The sequence below is a fragment of the Scyliorhinus canicula genome, chromosome 4 (assembly GCF_902713615.1).
Source record: "Scyliorhinus canicula chromosome 4, sScyCan1.1, whole genome shotgun sequence".
Lineage (NCBI taxonomy): Eukaryota > Metazoa > Chordata > Chondrichthyes > Carcharhiniformes > Scyliorhinidae > Scyliorhinus > Scyliorhinus canicula.
In genome coordinates, this window is record NC_052149.1 from 53569244 (window position 1) to 53591485 (window position 22242).

The 22242-nt window shown below is 46.8% G+C and overlaps 1 protein-coding gene across 1 annotated transcript in view; it reads left to right on the forward strand.

Annotated features, from left to right (window-relative positions):
- ttc39a (tetratricopeptide repeat domain 39A) overlaps window positions 1-22242 on the forward strand; it is a 143266-nt gene that overhangs the window by 66825 nt on the left and 54199 nt on the right. The window lies entirely within an intron of this gene.

The following is a 22242-nucleotide window of genomic DNA, read 5'->3' on the forward strand; positions in this document are numbered from 1 at the left end:
CTCTAGTAGGTCAGCGGTAGGCCTTTCCCCAGAAATAAGGACCCTGGGGTGCAAGTATTGCTCCTGGAGAGCTGCTGGCCAATCAGAGGTGGAAAGAGGTTGGTGGCATGGGCAAAGGGGTGGGTTTCAGTACCCTCCTCCCCACTGCCTCCTCAGATGCTGGGTTCCTCAATCAGGCATCGAGTCACTTTGAACTAGGGACAAACCCACAGCATGTTCCCAGGGTGGCAAATCATACCCGCCTGCTCACAGCTGGACCAATACCAGTGATGATGGCACGAGGCCCTTGAGTGGGAATTATTACCCACCTAAGGGCCTCAATTATTATTTTTTTTTTTTTTAAATTTAGCGTACCCAATTATTTTTTCCAATTAAGGGGCAATTTAGTGTGGCCAATCCACCTATCCTGCACATCTTTTGGGATGTGGGGGCGAAACCCACGCAGACACGGGGAGAATGTGCAAACTCCACACGGACAGTGACCCAGGGCCGGGATTCGAACCCGGGTCCTCAGCGCCGTAGGCAACAATGCTAACCACCTTGCCACCGTGCTGCCCCCCTAAGGGCCTCAATTGGCAGCAAGATGGGACGACCACCCACGTGTCCCAACCACCTGATTAAATGAACCTCCGCCACCAAACTCACCATGGAGGAGGACATGAGGCTAATCGAGCTTCAGGGATTACTATGTAGCTCAGAAAATTGGTTATTGCAAAATTATACTTCTATAACGTTGATATTTTTCTATAAAAATGAAACCTACTGAATAAAGATACAAAGTTTTCTTTTCTCTTTAAAATAAAGATTAAAATTCAGTTTGTGGTTTCCAGTGGAAGTATTCCAGGTTGAACAGGGTGTGCATGTCATCTATTGCTGAAAAATGTTAAGATCCCACTCATGCGTGCATGGGCTGGTGTCGATAAAGAACAATCTTGCATTAATCTGGCAGCTTTCACATTCTCAGGATATTGCAAAGCGCTTTACACTCATTGTTTTTAAAGTGAGTCATTATTTTGTAGGCATGTGACAATTTGCGCACAGACAATCCCTCACGCAACTATGAAATAAATGACCCCATGGTATATCCTTCAGATGAAAAACTTCAGCATGTTCCCTTTTTTCCAGCAATAAAAGTTCTGTATTACCAAATGATTATTTTTCACTATGTTGTTCAGCTAATGTGTTGGATACTCCTTTAGTTTCTGTGGTCATGTCATGGAGGTTTCTGGAGGAGGAGGCTCCACAAATATCCCCACGCTCAATAATGGAGGAGTCCAACACATGTGCAAAAGACAAGGCTGAGGCATTCACAACACCCTTCAGCCAGAAGTGCTGAATGGATGATCCATCTCGGTCTCTCCTCCGGAGGTCCCCAGCTTTGCAGATGTTAATCTTCAGCTAATACGATTCACTCCATGCTATCAAGAAACGGCTGAAGGTAGTGGATTATGCAAAGGTTATGGAGCCTGATGATATCCTAGCAATAGTGCTGAAGACTGGTGCTCCAGAACGTGCCGCACCCCTAGCCAAGCTGTTCCAGTACGTCTACAACACTGGCATCTACCTGGTAATGTGGAAAATTGCCCCAGTGTGTCCTGTACACAAGAAACAGGACAAATCCAACCCAGCCAATTACCGCCCTATCCGTCTACTCTCCATCATCAGCAAAGTGATGGAAGGAGTCATCAATAGTGCTATCAAGTGGCACTTACTCAGCAGTAACCTGCTTACGGACATTCAGTTTGGGTTCCGCCAGGGTCAATCAGCTCCTGACCTCCTTTACAGCCTTGGTTCAAACATAGAGAAACGAGCTTAATGCCAGAGATGAGGTGAGTAACTACCCTTGCCATCAAGGCAGCATTTGACCGAGTATGGCGTCAAGGAGTCCTAACTAGACTGGAGTCGGGGGAAACCTCTCCACTGTTTTGGAGTCATACCTGGCACAAAGGCAGATGGCGGTGGTGGTTGGAGGTCAATCATCTCAGTTCCTGGACATCACTGCAGGAGATCCTCAGGGTAGTGTTCGAGGCCCAACCATCTTCAGCTCCTTCATCATAAGGTCAGAAGTGGAGATGTTTGCAGATGACTGCACAATGTTCAGCACCATTCTTACTCCACAGATAATGAAGCCGTCCTTGTCCAAATGGAGCAAGACCTGGATGATATCCAGGTTTGGGCTGACAAGTGGCAAGTTACATTCGCATCACATAAGTGGCAGGCAATGACCAGCTCCGACAAAAGAGGGTCTAACCACCGCCCCTTGATATTCAGTGTCATTACTATTGCTGAATCCCCCACAATCACATCCTGGGGGTTACCATTGATCAGAAACTGAACTGGACTAGCCATATTAATACTGTGGTTTCCTGGGCACGTCAAAGGCTTGGAATTCCATGGCAGCTCACCTCCTGAACCTCCAAAGCCTGTCCACCATCTACAAGGCACAAGTCAGGAGTGTAATGGAATATTCTCCACTTGCCTGGATGTGTGCAGTCCAACAACTCCAGAAGCTCGGCGCCATCCAGGACAAAGCAGCCCACCTGCTAGCTCCTCCTCCTACAAACATTCAGCCCTTCACCACCGACAAACAGTGGCAGCCACATGTACCAACTATAAGATGCACTGCAGTAACTCAGCAAGGTGCCTTGGACAGCACCTTCCAAACCCACCTCCACCACCATATAGAAGAACAAGAGCAGCAGATACCTGGGAACCCCACCTCCTGGAGATTCCCCTCCAAGTCACTCACCACCCTGACATGGAAATATATTGCTGCTGCTTCACTGTCGCTGGGACAACATCCTGTAACTCCCTCCCTAACAGCACAGTGGGTGTACCTACACCTCCAGGACTGCATTGGTTCAAGAAGGCAACTCACCACCACCTTCTGAAGGGCAACTAAGGATGGGCAATAAATGCTGGCCTAACCAGCAACACCCACAGCCCATACATGAATATTAAGAAATCTAAATAGATGCAAGAAAACCTAGTTTAGAAAGTTAAAAGTAGCCCATCTATCAATGCAGCTCACTCACAGTATTAGCATTTAAGTTGCAGCTGAGATTATGCACCCCAGTCCCTAGTCAGGTTTGAATTCCCAGTCTTCTGACTGAGAGGTGAGGATGCTGTCCATTGTCAAGCTGCAGGACTGTGAAGACTGTTAAACAGCTGAGTGTTGGAGTTTGCACATTCTCCCCGTGTTTGTATGTTGTTTCATCCCCACAACCCACAGATGTGCAGGTTAGATGGATTGGCCATGCTAAATTGTCCCTTAATTGAAAAAAAAATTGGGTACTCAAAGTCAAAAAAAAAACATGAGTGTTTTGGTATTGGCACTGTGTATGTGGAGCCCTTGCTCAAGACAGCCGAGTATTTCCTCACATCGCAACAGAGATGTGCCTTTTGAACATAATTTATTGGATGTGAAATGCTGTGGCATGTATAGACGATGTGATAACTCTTCATTCCTTGATGAAGGAGGCTTGGAAACACTTGCATTTATACAGCAACATTCATGACCACTGGATGTCCCAAAGGATTTCACAGCCATTGAAGCACTTTTGAACTTTTGGAAAAAGTGTTGTAATGTAGGAAGCGCATTAGCCAATTCATACACCAGTTTCCACTAACAGGAATCTGATAAATGACCAGCTAATCTGTTTTTTTGATGTTGGTCAAGACACTGGAGATTTCCCCCCCCCCCCCTTCCCAATAGTGTCATGAGTTCCTTTGGGCAGCACGGTACCACAGTGGTTGGCACTGTTGCTTCACAGCGCAGAGACCCGTGTTCGATTCCCGGCTTAGGTCACTGTCTGTGCAGAGTCTGCATGTTCTCCCCGTATCTGCGTGGATTTCCCCCGGGTGCTCCGGTTTTCTCCCACAAGTTCCGAAAGACGTGCTGTTAGGTAGTTTGGACATTCTGAATTCTCCCTCACTGTACCTGAACAGGCGCCGGTGTGTGGCGACTAGGGCTTTTTACAGTAACTTCATTACAGTGTTAAGCCTATTTGTGACACTAATAAAGATTATTATTTACATCCATAAGATATAGGAACAGGACTAGGCCATTCGACCCATCACGTCTGCTCCACTTTTTGATCAAGTTCTTCATACCCATTCTCCTACTTTCTCCCCATAACCCTTGATCCCCATATCAATCAAGAAATCCCCATATTAATCAAGAACATCGGATTTGTGTTTGAGGTACTGTTACCTAAAGGGCTACAGACCAAGAGTTGGAAGGTGGAATTAGACAGAATGGTTCTTTCTTAGAACATAAGAACTAGGAGCAGGTGTAGGCAATTTAGCCTATTGAGCCTGCTCCACCATTCAATACGATCATTGCTGATCTCAGCATGGCTTTATCTCCACTGTCCTACCCGACCTACGTAATCCTTCAACCCATTACTCATTTAAAAATCTGTCTCACTCCTCAAACTTATTCACTATCCCAGCATCCACGGGGGGGGGGGGGGGGGGAATTCCACAGATTCATGAGTTTCTCCTCGGCTCTGTTTTAAATTTCTTACTCCTGGGTTGGCACTGTGGCTAGCACTGCTGCCTCACAGCTCCAGCTCATTTCCAGCCTTGGGTGTCTGTTTGTGTGAAGTTTGCAATTTCTCCCCGTGTCTGTGTGGGTTTCCTCTGGGTCCTCTGGTTTCCTCCCACAGTCAAAGGATGTGCGGGAGGGGCGGCACGTGTAGCAGCAGTGTTGCTCGTTATGCTTTCCTTAATTTGCTCTGTTTTAATTACCTTTGCTCAAGAGTCGCCAGGTATCTTTTTGATACGGCTACAAGGTTCAAAAACGAATACTGATCAATGACTCGATACACCAGTTAGTAAGTTTGAAATCAATGCACATTTATTTACACACACAGTCAATTATTACTCATGCATAAACTCTACTCACTAAACTACAACTACCACTAAAAGCCTATGCTTAGCTTCGGGTGCCCACTCAGTCAGAGGAATAATGGCCGTTGTCCGGTTCTGATACTGCTGGCTTCGAACTGGTATAGAATAGTAGCTAGGAACGCCTATCTTGTAGCGTGCGTTGACCTTAGACTTACTTGGCTGGTGCTTGGCGGGCCTCTCGTCGCTGAGAGCCAAATGCCAAGGTGAAGTTCACGAGTTCTTCCGAGAGGCCGTTCTGACCTTGGGGACTCTGCTTTATAGTCCAAAGGGTTTTGCGCCCTTCTGGGCAGACCCTGGACTTGGTCCCAATTAATTGGACCATGTCCCAATCGTTTGTATCAATTCTCTCCAATAACTGGGTCGTTCCCTGATCGCTGGGCGGGCCCTAGGTAACTGTTGGCCTGCCTTTGTTTTAATCTCCACTGGCGCCGGGGAGTCTGCCCTGGTACCGATTGTTTAAATGTTTCTCTTTTGTCCCCGGAGATAGCTCATTACTATGCTAATGGCTTGTAGTTTCAGTTCTGTCTGGGCTCTGCAGGTTCCAATCCACAGGAAACCTTGTACCTGCTTGTTTTTCTAGTGCTGTCCATTTTTCCCTGCAGTCTTTGCGAGTGTCCATTTTGGAATCTGGACGTGACCACCCCAGGTGGCTACAGCGGTTAGCACTGGGACTGCGGCGCTGAGGACCCGGATTCGAATCCGGGCCCTGGGTCACTGTCCGTGTGGAGTTTGCACATTCTCCCAATGTCTGCATGGGCTTCACCTCCACAATCCAAAGGTGTGCAGGTTAGGTCGATTGGCCACGCTAAATTGCCCCTTAATTGGAAAAAAAATAATAATTGGGTACTCTAAATTTTAAAAAAGTGATGTGTGGGTTAGGTGGATTGGCCATGCTAAGTTGCCCCTTAGCGTCCAAAAGATTAGGTGGGGTTACTGGGTTACAGGGATATGGTGGAAGTGGAAGCTTAAGAAGGGTACTGTTTCCAAGGGCCGGTCCAGACTCGATGGGCTGAGTAGCCTCCTTCGGCACTGTAGATTATCCTGAGACTTTGACCTCTCATTCTAGAATGTCCCACAAGAGGAAGCATCTGCTCCACGCCTACTTTATCCATACCTTTTCTCATCCTATATACCTACATTTGATCTCACCTATTCTACTAAACTCTAGAGAGTATAGGCTTAAACCGCTTAATCCCTCTTCATAAAACACATCCTTCATCTCTGGAATCAATCTAGTGAACCTCTCTGAACTGCCTCCAATACCACTACATCTTTTCTCAAACAGAGGGACCAAAACTGTGCACAATACTCCAGGTGTGGTCTCACCAATGCTTTATACAGTTGCATCAACACTTCCATTATACTCTATTCCTTTAGCTATAAATGTCAACATTCCATTCAATTTCTTTATTACCTGGATGCTAGTTTTCTGCAACTCTTCCTCGAGGGCACCCAGATCCCTCTGCACCGGAGCACCCCAAAGCCTCTCCCCATTTAGATAATAAGTTGCCTTTCTATTTCTCTGACTAAAATTGATGACCTCACACCTATCCACGTTAAACTCCATCTGCCACATTTAACCCACTCACCTAACCTATCTATATCCATTTGCAAGGTTCTTATTTCCTCATTGCAACTTACTGTCTCATCTATTTTTAGTGTCATCTGGAAATTTGGATAAAGAACCTTCAATCCCAGTATCCAAGTCGTTAATATATATTGTAAATGATTGGCGCCCAAGGACTGAACCCTATGGCATCCCACTGGTTACATCTTGTCATCCAGAAAAAGACCCTTTTCTCCCGACTATCTGTCTTCTGTCCATCAGCAAGTCTTCTATCCAACCTAATAAGTTACCCCTAACCCCATGTGATCCAACCTTGTGTAATGACCTTCTGTGCGACACCTCATCAAATGCCTTCTGGAAGTCCAGATACACTACATCTCTACAGGATCCCCAATTATGCACTTGGTTTGTTGCATCTTCGAAGAACTCTAGCAAAAGTCATATGGTGATGTGCCTGTAAGCAATATTGTAGATAGTTGGTGGCGGTAAAGATCCACCACGTGGTCTCGAGACAGTGGTGATGTGACAATGCAGAGTCGGTGATCCGGGGATGGTTATAAGACGTACATGAGGACAGTTGTGCATTGGGGTAGTTCCAGGGGAGTATAAACAAACTCCATGATAACTTGCTCTGTACCAGATCATTACACAAACAGTTCTGTGGATTCTTTGCTAGACAGCGAACACCAAACACAAGTTGGACATGATTTGCCCTTCATAAAATCATGCTGGCTCTGATGGATTGCGTTTGACTTTCTAACTGTCCTGATATTATTTCCTTCAAAATACATTCTAACAATTTCCTAACAAATGTTAAGCTAACTGGGCTGTAATTTCCTACATTCTGCCTCCCTCACTTTTTGAAAAAAGACATTACATTAGCATTTTTCCAATCCACTGGAACTTTTCCCGTGTCCAGAGAATTTTGGAATATTATAACCAATGGATCCACTATCACTGAAAAATGAAAATCGCTTATTGTCACGAGTAGGCTTCAATGAAGTTATTGTGAAAAGCCCCTAGTCGCCACATTCCGGCGCCTGTCCGGAGAGGCTGGTACGGGAATCGAACCGTGCTGCCGGCCTGCTTGGTCTGCTTTAAAAGCCAGCGATTTAGCTGAGTGAGCTAAACCAGCCCCTGCTACCACTTCCTTTAACATAGGATCTAGGCCATCAAGCCCTGGAGACTTGTCTGCCTTCAATTCCAACAGTTTGTTGAGACTTATTTCCCTATTAATGCTGATTGTTCTAACCTCCACCCTTTCTATTACCTCTGAATGACCCATCCCTATAGGAATGGACCTCGTGTCCTCCACCATGGAAACTGAGGCAAAATATTGATTTCACATCTCCACCATTTGTGTTCCTCACTATTAACTTTCCAGTTTCAACTTCCAAGGAACCAACATTCACTTTAACGACTCTCTTCCATTTTATTTACTTATAGAAGCTTTTGCTATCATTTTTGATATTTTGCGCTAGCTTTCTTTCGTAATTTACCTTGTGTCTTTTTATTACCTTTTAGTAACCCTTTGTTTATGTTTGAAAGTTTCCCAATCTTTCAGCCTGCCACTGGCCTTTGCAGCATTGTATATCTTAGTTTCTGTCTTATATTGTCCTTAACCTCCTTCCTTAGCCATGAATTTTTATTTTTTTTACTCTTCTTACTGCCTTTCTTCCTCTCTGGAATATATTTTAGTTGTGAAGAATTGAGCATCTCCTTGAACAGTTGCCACCGCTCATCAGCTGTCCTACCAACTGAAAACCAAATTGAGCCTCAATTTAATGTCCCTTCTGAAAGACAGCACTCCTGACAGTGTAGCACTTGCCTATAGTGTCAGCCTTGAGTGTTGCACTCAAACCCTAGAGCAGGACTTGAACCCACATCCTTCTGATTCAGGGAAAAGTTCTGCTGTTGAGTCACAACTGACACACCTTGCTGTAATTTTTCTCTTCATTTGGTCTTTTGCACACTGAAATACAACAGTGTGTGGAGAAAAAAATGAGAATGCTGTCCAAAGCTAAGTTTTCATATAGAACTGTGATACTCCAAATCTAAAATACTGTGGGATAAAGTTACTGTGGATCTTACAATGAGGATGTTGACATCTGAGGACCAAAATTTGGTCATCCATAAGTTCTGTGCTTAGTTACAAAGGAAAGTTTGAAATTATCTCTAAATCATATCATGCGTGAGAGGAAAGAGATTCCAACAATCCTAACAACATAATTAAATAAACTGTAACAAAGAAAAGTATCTATTCATTGTCCCTTCATTTAAAACACATTTTCTGGCTCTGCACTATAACTACTCAAGAATGGGAGATAGATTCTATGAACCCATTGTGTTTGTTCAAAACATTTTTCCAGGCTTTATTCTGGTTATGAATTGTTTCATGAGGACTTCCAGTGACGGTGATGTGCTGAGCAGACGCACATCAGATGGCTGTCCCTCAGAACACAACCAAATAGGCACTTTTAAAAAAAATTAGCCCAAAAATTCAGTCTTATCTCACCAACAATAAAGAAAGGGAAGGGATAGAATCACCATGTCAGCAAACAGGAGCCCGAGGGGCCGCAGAGACGGCAGGAGCGGAGGAAAAGGCCACGAGCAGCGAAGGACCCACGAAGCGAGGGATCCTCAGCCTCCCCGGAAAGAGGGAGACCAGCGACCCGAACAACGGCCTCTTCCCCCCCCCCCCCCCCCCCCCCAACCTGGAGATGGATGGAAGACGTTCCTGATAAAGGATAAAGGAACTGATGGCAATGAGTGGGGTGATAAAAGTGGAAATCAAGGCCGCAGTGACGGAGGTGTTGGTCGCCAGGAAGATGGCGATCGATAGACTGGGGAAGAAGTTGCAGGCTCGGGGGAAGGTGATCCTCAAGCTGGGAAGGTGTCGATGGACCAGAGTGACAGGATTGTCATTTTGGGGGGCAAAATCAAAATATTGGTGGTGATCCAGGGGAGCTTTAAGGGGTAAGGCGGGGACCAGGAGAATAGGTCCCGACGCCAGAATATACGGATTGTGGGCAAGCCAGATGCTGAGCAACCTAGTCAGGAGGGACAGATTCCCCAATCCACCAGAGGTCGACAGGGCGCACAGATCACTCTGACCGAAGCTCAAAGCAGGGGAGAAACCAAAGGCAATAATCACAAAACTGCATTGTTACCGGGATCGTGAGGATCCTGTGGTGGACATAAGAACATAAGAACTAGGAGCAGGAGTAGGCCATCTGGCCCCTCGAGCCTGCTCCGCCATTCAATTAGATCATGGCTGATCTTTTGTGGACTCAGCTCCACTTTCCGGCCCGAACACCATAACCCTTAATCCCTTTATTCTTCAAAAAACGATCTATCTTTACCTTAAAAACATGTAATGAAGGAGCCTCAACTGCTTCACTGGGCAAGGAATTCCATAGATTCACAACCCTTTGGGTGAAGAAGTTCCTCCTAAACTCAGTCCTAAATCTACTTCCCCTTATTTTGAGGCTATGTCCCCTAGTTCTGCTTTCACCCGCCAGTGGAAACAACCTGCCCGCATCTATCCTATCTATTCCCTTCATAATTTTAAATGTTTCTATAAGATCCCCCCTCATCCTTCTAAATTCCAACGAGTACAGTCCCAGTCTACTCAACCTCTCCTCATAATCCAACCCCTTCAGCTCTGGGATTAACCTAGTGAATCTCCTCTGCACACCCTCCAGCGCCAGTACGTCCTTTCTCAAGTAAGGAGATCAAAACTGAACACAATACTCCAGGTGTGGCCGCACTAACACCTTATACAATTGCAACATAACCTCCCTAGTCTTAAACTCCATCCCTCTAGCAATGAAGGACAAAATTCCATTTGCCTTCTTAATCACCTGTTGCACTTGTAAACCAATCTTCTGTGACTCATGCAGTAGCACACCCAAGTCTCTCTGAACAGCGGCATGCTTTAATATTTTATCATTTAAATAATAATCCCGTTTGCTGTTATTCCTACCAAAATGGATAACCTCACATTTGTCAACATTGTATTCCATCTGCCAGACCCTAGCCCATTCACTTAACCTATCCAAATCCCTCTGCAGACTTCCAGTATCCTCTGCACTTTTCGCTTTACCACCCATCTTAGTGTCATCTGCAAACTTGGACACATTGCCCTTGGTCCCCAACTCCAAATCATCTATGTAAATTGTGAACAATTGTGGGCCCAACACGGATCCCTGAGGGACACCACTAGCTACTGATTGCCAACCAGAGAAACACCCATTTATCCCAACTCTTTACTTTCTATTAATTAACCAATCCTCTATCCATGCTACTACTTTACCCTTAATGCCATGCATCTTTATCTTATGCAGCAACCTTTTGTGTGGCACCTTGTCAAAGGCTCTGGAAATCCAGACATACCACATCCATCAGCTCCCCGTTATCTACTGCACTGGTAATGTCCTCAAAAAATTCCACTAAATTAGTTAGGCATGACCTACCCTTTACGAACCCATGCTGCGTCTGCCCAATGGGACAATTTCTATCCAGATGCCTCGCAATTTCTTCCTTGATGATAGATTCCAGCATCTTCCCTACTACCGAAGTTAAGCTCACTGGCCTATAATTTCCTGCTTTCTGCCTACCTCGCAAGCGAAGGCGAGAAGCTGGGAAGGACATAGAATCCGGGTCTACCAGGACATTGGGGCAAACATGGCAAAGCGCAGGGCCGAGTTCAACCAGGTGGGTAGCAGGGGGGGGACTAAAGGGGAAATACAAGTACAAGAAAGGGACGGCTCTCAGATTAGCTTCAGAAGGTAAGGTGGCGGTTGAAGGAACAAAATGGCGTCACAAGCAGCCACTTTGGAAGGTGCCAGAGACCCTGGAGTGCAGGGGCGCACCCATGTGGCGTGCACAGTTGGCGGCCATTTTAGGTGCCCCCTCGACAAAGGGAAACCCCGGAGTGCAGGAGCACGTCCGCCAGGTAACTATGGTTGATCCTGCAGGAAGGGGGTGGACAAAAAAACCCCACCAGGATTATCACCTGTAACATTAGAGAACTTAATGGCCCAGTGAAAAGATCCAGAGTCTTCGCACATTTGAGAAGTTTGAAAGCCGACAACGTCTTCCTTCAAGAGATGCACCTGAGGGAGAAGAACTGACTGCGGGTAAGGAAAGGGCTGGGTGGGGCAGACTACAATTCATGTTACAGACGAGGGCTGGGGGTAGCTATCCTGATTAGCAAGAGTACAGTGTTTACAGTGACGAGGATGGTCAGGGACCCAGGGGGACGGTACACCACGTTTAGTGGTGTCCTGGATGGGGCACCGGTAGTACTGATGAACTTGTAGGCTCCCAACTTGGACGACACAGATTTCATGGGGCTTGGCGGGGGAGACTTTAACTGTCAACAGGACCCATTGACAGACAGATACAGGCACGGCTAGGGAACTGGGAGCATTCATGGAGCAGATGGGGGCAGTGGACCCATAGCGGTTCCTACACCCTGGTGAGAAGGAAGTCTCGTTCTTTTCACCAGTGCACAAGGTTATACACCTGTATTGACTTCTTTGAAGTGGGGAAATTGGTGATTCCAGACAAAGTAAGAGCAGATTACTCCACGATAGTCATCTCCAATCACGCTCCAGATTACATGAATGTGAGGTTAGAGACGGGCCATGCCCAATGCCCACATGGAGGTTGGACACGGCCCTCTTGGCCAATAAGGTCTTCTGCCAGAAAACTTCAAAGGCCACAGGCGAATACATCACTCACAACCAGAATGGGGAAGTCTCCCCTTCCACGATCTGGGAGGGACTGAAGGCGGTGATTAGGGGAGAGATTATAACCTACAAGTTACATAGGGATAGGAAAGAGGACGCGGCCAGGCAAGAACTGATAGACTCCATCCTGGAGGTCGACAGAAGGTACTCCCAGGCCCTGACCGTAGAGCTCCTGGTGGAGAGGGAAAAGCTACAAATCGAATTTAACCTGCTATCCACCAGGAAGGCAGTGCAACAACTGCGGCAGACACGAGGCACCTTTTATGAGCATGGAGCAAAGGCTAACCATGTATTGGCTCACCAGCTGAGAAAGCAGGCAGCCACAAGGAAGGTAACACAGATGAAGGATTGCAGAGGCGGACTGGTAGCCAAACCAAAAAAGGTCAACCGAGCATCTGAGCCCTTCTACCGGGGACTGTACATCTCTGTGTACGGGGACGGGGACTCGAGGATGAAACGGTTCTTCGATGGACTGGACGTGCAAGTCATGGGGGACAATAGACGGAGGGAGCTGGAAACACCAATAGGACTGGGAAAGGTAATGGAGAACATCAACTCCATTCAGGAGGGAAGGCTTCGGGACCCAGTAGATTCCGAGCGGACTTCTAAAAATATTTGCCCTGGCCCTGCTCCTACAAGAGATGTTCGCAGCCTTGCTAGCAAGGGGCTCCCGCCTCCAACGCTAACACAGGCCACCATATCACTGATATCCAAGAAAGACAAAGACCAAATGGAATGCGGAATATACAAACCCATTTCGCTGCTTAATGTAGATGCGCAAATACTCGCGAAAGTCCTGGCCAAGAGACTGGAAGACTGTGTATCAGAGGACCAGACGTGCTTTGTCAAGGATAGACAGCTAACTGAACATCAGACGTGCTGAATGTGATATGAACCCCATCCGGGAGAGAACACCAGAGGTGATTGTCTCCCTGAATGCAGATAAGGACTTCAACAGAATCGAATGGAAGTACCTCATGGAGGTACTGGAGCAGTTTGAGGTAGGGACGGGGTTCACCTCGTGGGTGAAACTTCTGTACAACCAACACCACCAGCTCTGAATATTTCCAGTTGCACAGAGGCTCCAGGTAGGAATGCCTGCTGTCCCCACTCCTGTTCGCCCTGGCAATTGAACCCCTGGCGATGCAAAGAGCATCCGAAGAGGAGGCAGAGAGCACAAAGTCCCTGAAAAAACAGGTGCCCGTCTTTTCGCTGCTGCCGCCAGGGGGGGATACAGGATAGAGTCGTGTCCGGTACTTGGGTGGGGGAGGGGCTAGTGTCGGATATTTTACAGAGTTTACAGTGCAGAGGGAGGCCATTCGGCCCATCGAGTCTGCATCGGCTCTTGGAAAGAGCACCCTACCCCCTACCCAAGGTCAACACCTCCACCCTATCCCCATAACTCAGTAACCCCACCCAACACTAAGGGCAATTTTGGACACTAAGGGCAATTTATCATGGCCAATCCACCTAACCCGCACATCTTTGGACTGTGGGAGGAAACCGGAGCACCCAGAGGAAACCCATGCACACACTGGGAGGATGTGCAGACTCCGCACAGACAGTGACCCAAGCCGGAATCGAACCTGGGACCCTGGAGCTGTGAAGCGATTGTGCTATCCACAATGCTACCAGAAGCTGTTGGATGCGGAGGAAACCCCGGTGGAGGAGCTTAAGGGCAAGTGGGAGGACAAGCTAGGTGGAGCGTTAGAGGCAGGTCTATGGGTGGATGCCCTAAGCAGGGTCAATTCCTCCTCTTCATGTGCCAGGATTGGCCTGATACAATTTAAGGTGGTCCATGGGGCACATGACGGTGGCGAGGATGAGCACGTTTTTCGGGGTAGAAGATAGATGTGTGAGGTGTACGGCAGCCCAGCAAACCATGTCCACATGCTCTGGGCATGCCCAAAGCTCAGAGGGTTTTGGCAGGGGGTTGCGAAGGCAATGTCCACGGTGCTCGGAACTTGGGTGGTGCCGGGTCCAGAGGTAGCGATCTTTGGAGTGTCAGAAGATCCGGGAGTTCAGAGAGTGAAAGAGGCCAACGTTCTGGCCTTTGCCTCCCTGGTAGCCTGGAGACGGATCCTTTTAATATGGAGGGACTTGAAGCCCCCGAGTGTGGAGACTTGGGTCAGTGACATGGCTGGGTTTCTCAGGCTGGAGAAAATAAAGTTTGCCTTGAGAGGGTCAATGTTGCATTTCTCTCGGAGGTGGCAGCAGTTCGTCGATTTTCTCGGGGAAAATTAAAATTTCAGCAGAAGCAGTATTCCAAAAGGGGAATAGATAGGAACAGAGCAGATAGGAATAAAGGGAGAGAGGGGGACAGCAAGGAAGGGACCCAGGGAATCATCAGGAGGGGACATGGGAGAAGACCGAGGAGGGGGCCAGAGGGCCCCCCCATACAAAGCCATGGGGGCAGCAGTAACAAATACAAACTGAAAGAGAGCCTACAGCATTTATGATGGAAGAAAGGGCCCATGATGTAGCCCGAACAGCAAAAGGGAAGGCCGACGAAAGGGGAGCATGTCAATTGTACGTATACGAACCATCTTGCTCACCTATTGTATAGTATACAGATGTAAAAATTCAAAATATTTTATTTTAAATGAATTGTTTCATTGTGCATAAAGAACATTTTCTGACACCTTTGTAATGTTGCAAATCCCTAGCACTATCAGCCCATAGACAATAAAACCCTTGTATAAAGTAATTACCTGCTAACGCAAATACATCGAACTCTCCTTGATGGTTTAACATTCCCATCCTTCATTAGCTCCATTTGTCCAGAATATGTAACATACCTCATCTTGCTCTCATTGGCTTGGGAAGACGTTGTTTAGTACCCTTTCTTAAATAGTATCCATCCTCCAGTAAATTTTAAATCATTATTCTTGCCCTTAAAATCTTTTTCAGGCCTTGTTCAACCACATCATTGTAATCTCCTCCAGTTCTATTTCGCCTACAACCATCCTGCCTCGACAATCCATTGATGGCAGAGCCTTCACTCTTTTAGATCCTATTGTCTGGCCATTTCTCCCTAAACAATTCTGTCATTTTACCACCTCCCCATCTCTTTGGTCAGCTTTCAAACCTTTCCTAATTTACCTCTATTGGCTCAGTGTCCAGTTTGTAAATGTGAAGCAGCTTGGGATGTTTTTTAGTTAAGGGTGCTATATATGTGCTATGGGGAAAGAACTTCAATAACCTCAGTTTTTGGGCATGGAGATCCTGAATCATGATTCGCCCACATCTGGTCCATGAGGCAGGCAGCTTGCAAACTCCATGCTACCTCCTCCATTTCAATGTGCAGCCCAGCACCAAGCACATCACTAGCTGGCTATGTGCTCAACATGGGGCCAGGCAACATGTGTGGCTGGTGCATGTTTCAGCTAGCTCAAGTCTAAAAGGCAGTTTGTCCCTCTTCAAGGGGAGTCACAATAATTGTGAAATGAAAGCCTGAAAGTCGCGGATGATGCTACCATGGACCTCATGCTTTCCACCCAAATTCCCTTCCTGCCATACACTCTCTTCCATATATGGTTACAGATACTAAAGATCTGCCATCTGGCGCACCTCATAAGGATGTGTGAGCTTTTAGAAACCTCTAAGAAAGAAGCACTGTCACTTGTTCTGACAGGCGCAGCCACCAGCTCAGATATACCTTAAAGAGTAATATAGAATTGAGTTCTGCATGCATTGAGTCACAGGCACAAGCGACTGCAGCCAGGTCAGGGTGAAAAGACAGTTCATGTATTTGCTCCCTGGAGAGAGAGGTTGCAGGTAATTTCTGTTACAGAACTGAAGAACTGACTCAACTGTGGACTTTGATGGATTGGCATACAGGAGAACCTTGATGAGCTTGCACACAGATGCTTGGTGAATTGGTTGGCCTGCCAGGCAGTATGTTGTTACTGTCAAGGAGCATGGAACAGCCCGGTTCCACTTTGGCAAGGGTTTTGCACAGCTCTTTTGAGCTCATTCTTTCCAGTGGCAGTAGCGACAGGACCTTCGGACCCATCCATGATACAGCATTTGATGGTCAAGGTCTCGGCTTCCATTGCCGCATAGGCAGAAGCCACCCAACATTGCAGTGTTGCAGTGGACTCTCAGACTGAGAACATGAGATCTATGCTTGGTGCCATTCAGATTGCAGACATCATTGCTGTGGATCCCAAGTGCTCAGTGATATGCAGGCTCTCTGCAATCCAGCAACCTGCCAGCAGTTTATTACTATTTCTGAGGTGCTACCACAGGGGAATGCCAGCGGCACCATGATGCCATCATTCAAGTCCCACTGCTGTTACTCAGTCAGTGCCCTTGAATGTTATTTGTCAGCTAGCCAGCCCACGCAGCTCCTGTCTATACAGATATGGTGTGGTACGAAGCCACATCCTTAATTAGGCCCAGAACTACTCAAGTTTGTTCTGTGAAGCCATCTGCAGTCTCCTCCACTGAAAGTCCCCAGCCATGCTGTAGCCACTGGGATGGCACTGAATCGGAACACCAAGTTATTCAAAGCCACCTGCAAGATTGACGCTCGGGGATTGCACAGAGCATGAAGCTGAGCAATGGCAGTATATATTCAGTAACAAAAAAAAAATCAAGGATCGAGCTCAGTTAACAAGTAGGTACTTGATAGGTATCTATTATTGTTGTTTCATTTCTCTAATTGAGAACAGTAGGTTAAACAAAGATATTTAGTTGATTACTTAGTTTGTAGCTATGTTAGGTAAATTTTAAATTTGGTATTTTTAAGTATACGCAAGTAAATAAGTCTTGTGTTCATTTAAATTAACTTCCCTATTCAAAAAAAGTGTTGTGAACACGAGAAGCAGCTGATTGGTTATTGTTTGTTTATGTAAGTTTTAAGTTAAGTCAGTTAAGGCATGTCAAGGCACCACAGGATGCACATGGGGCTTGTGCAGCAGCTGGTGTCACCCCAATACATCTGTGAGGCTGAGAGCTACATGGATGGCATATTTCCGGATAGGGTGACTCCACAGCCATCAAAGTGGGAATGGGTGAGTACAGGATGGACAAGGAGAACCAGGAAGGCAGTGGAGGAGTCCCAACCAGTATTCAGTTCTGAATTCTAATGAGTGATAGTTTCTTTGGGGAGTGCAAACAGAGCTATGTCCATGTCTATGTCAAGCAGAGGTGGTAGAATAATGCTATTGTCACTGGATCAGTAATCTAGAGATCCAGGTTTAATGCTTTGTGGCACAGGTTCAATTCCTGCCATAGCAAATGGTGAAATGTGAATTCAATTAAAAAGATCTGGACTGCAAAGTCTAATGATGGCCATGGAGCCATTGTCAATTGTCATAAAGACCTATCTGGTTCACTATAATGCCCTTTAGGGAAGGAAATCTGCAATCCTTACCTGGTCACAGCAATGTGGTTGACCCTTCTATGTCTTCTGAAATAGTTTAGCAAGTCACTCAGTTCAAGGGGCAATTGGAGATGGGCAATAAATGCTGGCCGAGCCAGCGAAGCCCACCTGTTATTTTTCAAAAATGTCTCCGCTGTACAGGGGCCTGGAAGAACATTGGAAAAACATTAATAATGGGGGTTTCTATGATTAGGGGACCAGGCAGGTGTTTCTGAGGCCGCAGAATCCAAACTGGTGAATCCTGGAAGGTATGAGGCTTCCCTGAGGTTAGGATTCAACTGCAGTGCCCTCTCTTTTTATGCCTTGGAATATTTATACAGTATTGCAGCATGCACATTATCAATTGCCTCATTGTGAATATCTGTTTATGCCTTTGTATTGTGGCATTTGCACACAACCAACAATCCAAATGCAAGAAACCTTCAGGCGTATACAAGAATGAAATGTAAATCTGACATTTCTGTGAGACAGTCTTGTGACTGGAGATCTGTAACTATAGTAGTCTTCCACAAGGATCAGTGCTCAGCCCAGTGTTGTTTTTAATATGTATAAATAATCTGGAGAAAAATTTATATGGTCTGATTAGCAAGTTTGTAGAGGACACTACGATAAGTGGAGTTGTAGATATTGAAGAGAATACAGAGAATACAGCAGAATATAGATAGATTTGGAGAATTGGGCAGAGAAATGGCAGATGGAGTACAATCCGGACAAATGTGAGGTGATGCATTTTGGAAGATCGAATTCAGGTGTGAATTACACAGTAAATTGCAGCATTGACATAGAGGGATCTGGGCGTTCTGGCCCATAGTTCTATGAAAGTGGCAATGAAGGTGGTCGAGAAGGCATACGGCATGTTTGCCTTCATCGGCCGGGGCATTGAGAACAAGAGTTGGCAGGTCATATTACAGTTGTATAAAACTTTAATTAGGTCACATTTGGAATATTGTGTGCAATTCTGGTCGGCACACTACCAGAAGGATGTGGATGCTTGGGAGAGAGTGCAAAGAAGGTTTACCAGGATGTTTCCTGGTCTGGAGGGTGTTAGCTATGAGGAGAGATTGAATAAACTTGGATTGTTTTCTGGATCGGCACATGCTTGGTGGGCCAAAGGGCCTGTTCATGTGGTGTAATGTTCTTTGTATGACAAAGCAGAAATCTTGATGTGGCTCTGTATAAATATGTAACCATTTTTTTCAGGCGTGGGGAAGCATGAAGCTAGTGATGTCATTATATAATCCTGTGTACAGCCCTGATAATCACATCGGTGAACAGAAAATTAAATCAAGGTTTTTGGAGAGCTAGACACATGATCCCATCAATTCTACAGTTTTGGATTTATTTCAGTACTGTAATGAAATATTTTTATTGGCATGTTTCTTTGCAGGCCCTTAGTTTCTAGTAGAAATCACAATTGCATCATTACGCAATAAAATTGTTTTGAGGAATAATTGATATGCTTTATGATAGCAACATTGTGGAGTACACGGCAGGTGACCAGGAACTTGGGGACCCACTCTGCTTAGTAAAGGAGTGCTCCCACTCCAGCTGTTCACGCAGCAGACCGATTGCTTTAGGATATCCATGGTTTGCTCCACAATGTTCCTTCCGACTGTATGCCATTTGTTAGAAGCGCATTGCAGTAATATAGCTGGAGATGGAGGGGAGATATGAGCCAGGTGTCAATAAGCAACCAGCCGTGGTTTGTCACGATGGCCAAAAAATGGTGGGAACGGCTGACTGCTTGAGGATGAAAGTATTATGGCTCCTGCCACGATAGCAGGCATTCACCGACATTGCGTTCTCTGCATGGCTGCACATAAACTACACACTAATAGGGTGGTAGACTTTGGGCTGGATTTTCCAATTGTGAGGCTATGTCTTCATGCCGGTTTGGGAACGGTGGCGTTTTTCTCCTAAAAATCCGACGCAAAATGGCCACTGATGCTCCGTTTAGCTGGGGGCTAGCATCCGAGCAGCATTGAGCACCCAGCTCTAGCTGCTGATATGGCCCGGAGAATTGCCGGGTCCATGGCTGCCCATGCGCACTGTGTCGGCCTGCAGCGACCGCAGCGTGCAACATAGCACCAGCCGCACGCGGACCCGGCCTGCAAAATAATGCCCCCCCTTTGGGCGGCTCACAGGCCCCGGACCACCCCCCAAACAGTGTTCCCAGCCCCTGACAAAGTCCCTCCTGCCCTCAGATCGGCCCTCCCAACTGTGGCAGTGCTGGACTGAGTCCACAGCCGCCACGCTGAGTTCCCGATGGATGATAGCACACACAACCGACACCGTCGAGAACTCGGCCGGTCAGGGGCGAAACATCGGGGGGTTGGCCTCTGGCAACGTCCTAAGGCTGTCGATATGCCCCTTTGGAGGGGGCTGGGGGCGGGGGGGAGCATCGCGAAAGTGGCGTATCCACCTGATTTGGCCGGAAACGGGTATTCTCCGGCCGATCGCGATTTTGCCATTGCCGACCTGAGAATCCCGCCCTTTGTGCTTCCGGTATGATTTCCAGTCCACATGTGGTGCCTTCAGAGTCTCATGTATGCTCTTTTCGCCATTGGGATTCCTGCCACCCTAGTAAAGTCATGTGCCTGCTCGTTCTTCTTTTTCTGATGGGATAGAAGATCAGTGATGAAAGACGATCTGGTAAATGTTGACTAAGCCACCTGATCCTGCCTGGAAGGATGTGCTTACTTCAAATCAGTGTAACAGTAATCTTGATGATCAACAGGGCATTGCCAGTTTCTCCTTGCTGTGTGGCAATAGGTCCTGTTGAAAAAAGTGGTACAGTTTAGTAACCTTCTCCTTTGTAAATTGTGGGCACCTCACACATTCTCCTGGCTGAGGGGGAGATAGGAGGAGTGCTCCCTGAATACCCTTGGTCATTAGGGCCTTGAGTGGAGAGCCATTCTCTTTTCTTTCTCTGTTGATAGCTTGCCCTTTCTGCAGCCGATCCTTTGCATCTCTGTTGTGCTGCAACCCCAGAGGGATCCCATAACTTTGGCAGGCTTTCTGTTTTCAGGGCAGACAACTCCCCATCGGGCTGTAGCAACACCGATTTCAAAATCTAGAGTTACCAAATCTCTTTGAAGAATGCACCACAGTATTTCCATAAACTTTGTATGAAGGAGAGTAGCTCAAAAGTTACAGCTGCCTCACAGCGCCAGGAACCCGGGTTCAATTCTCGCCTTGGGTCACTGTCTGTGTGGAGTTTGTATATTCTCCCTGTGTCTGCGTGGGTTTCCTCTGGGTGTTTCCTCCCACAGTCCAAAAATGCACGGGTTAGGTGGATTGGCCATGCTGAATTGCCCCTTGGTGTCCAGGGATGTGTAGGTTGTGTTATGGAGTTAGGGGATGGGGCTGGAAGGATGGGTGAGTGGACATGTGTAGGATGCTCTTTTTAAGGGTCGGAGCAGACTCAGTGGGCCAAATGGCCTCCTGCTGCACTGCAGGGATTCTAACACATGCAGACTCTGAAAATTGAATGGCTGAGAGCAAATAGGAAACGGTGTTAACTGAACCAGCGTGGTCCAAATTGGCAGAACATGCATCAAATCAGCTGGAAGGACTGGTTGACATCACCAGCCCACTATGCTTTCGGCACATCCTTGCTTGTACCCTGGCAGTCACCTTACTTGCTATTTTCAGATTCTCCCACTTCATAGCACTGGCTCCAGAGGCCTATGGAAGTGAATATTGCGGCCAAGGAGTTTTTGTTCTTATAGTAGTGAATACAGAATAATTTCTGTTCTTTTACAAGACATTAATTGGCAAGGTACATGACCTATTTAAGCTTTCTTTACATATAATATCTTCTGAGAAAGAATTATGTTGCATTTTTGATTTTGGTTGTTAGACCTCTACAGTAACCGTAAGGATGGTGGGTGGAGGGCAGGAGAGTGTGGGAGGTGTTATGAATGGAAAAAAAAAATGATAATTGAACAAATTACCTACTACCATGTCACGTTTTTATAGCCCTGGTGAAATGGTGCGATTTTAACAAATGTTGTCAAGAACTTCTGGTGGCGGCGATGACATAGGAAGCCGCACATTTGGGAGCTCCCGAGTCAAACGGACTTTTTTCGGCTCTTTTTAGAGCCCAAAGCGGAATTTTTTCGATGTCTCCCGGTGGGAGAAGGTGTGGTGATCAACTTTCTCCACATTTCATGACTCGAGTGGAAAGGGGGAAAAAAACGGCAGCAGCTCCCCAGAAAAAAACGGGGGAAGGATTCCAAGATGGTGGCCGGTGGAGCACCAGAGGAGGAGATCTCCTGCTCTGTTTTGCAGATTTTAAGGCTGAGGAATGCGAGAGGACTGAATGGGCCGGTGAAGCGGTCTAGGGTACTTGCTCATCTGAGGGGGCTAAAGGCAGATGTGGCAATGCTTCAGGAGACCCACCTGAAGGTGGCGGACCAGGTCCGTCTGAGGAAGGGGTGGGTGGGGCAGGTTTTCCACTCCGGGTTGGATGTGAAGAACCGGGGAGTGGCGATTCTGGTGGGGAAAAATGTGTCGTTTGAGGCAACTGAGGTAGTGGCGGATAAGGGGGGTAGGTTTGTTATGGTAAAGGGCAGGTTACAGGGAGAGAAGGTGGTACTTGTTAGTGTGTATAC